The sequence below is a fragment of the Triticum dicoccoides genome, chromosome 2B, assembly GCF_002162155.2.
Source record: "Triticum dicoccoides isolate Atlit2015 ecotype Zavitan chromosome 2B, WEW_v2.0, whole genome shotgun sequence".
Taxonomy (NCBI): domain Eukaryota; kingdom Viridiplantae; phylum Streptophyta; class Magnoliopsida; order Poales; family Poaceae; genus Triticum; species Triticum dicoccoides.
This window is the reverse complement of record NC_041383.1, coordinates 619,184,894-619,185,571: the sequence shown is the minus strand read 5'-3', so window position 1 is coordinate 619,185,571 and position 678 is coordinate 619,184,894.

The window sequence follows — 678 nt, the reverse complement described above, 5'->3', positions numbered from 1 at the left end:
TCGTCAATGGGCCGGCCCAATAGGCATACGGCGTATACATTTCGGCGGGCGGGCAACGTATTTTAGAAAGAAAAAAAAACCATCTTACCCTTTTTTATGAAGGGGAGTCAAGCTTTTAAATAGCGTCCGCTACCTTCGCTATTGCGGCCGCAATAGCGGTAGCGTCACCCTGCCGCTATTAGTGTGAGGTTGCGTTAGAAAATAGCGTGTTGTCATGATGCAGGCGCAATATCACTTGTTAGACCGCTATATCGTCCGCTATCCACAATATCGCCCGCTATATAAGTCCTTGTTGTTATGTTGTGTAATCTATTTTGGTAAATGTGTCTTGCTTGCATGGTTGCACGACCAATATTGTTCAATTATAGTTTATATTTTTATATAAATGATGATTTCTCAAATTAAGTATCATATTTTTTGTCAATGGCCTAGAAATATACACAACAATCTCAAATTTATGAGTGTTTTTAAAAAATTTGTATGTGGACATAGCGCCCGCAATATTGCCCGCTATCCGCATTCCGCTACACGGACCTTAATCCGCAACCAGTCTGTTATCCGCTATTTAAAAGCTTGAAGGGGTATGGATAAATCTATCCACTGATGTGTTTGGGGGGGTGTATCGGAGCGAAAGCGATGCAAGACATGGCTTCAACAGTGGAGCTATGTTGAAGGCTG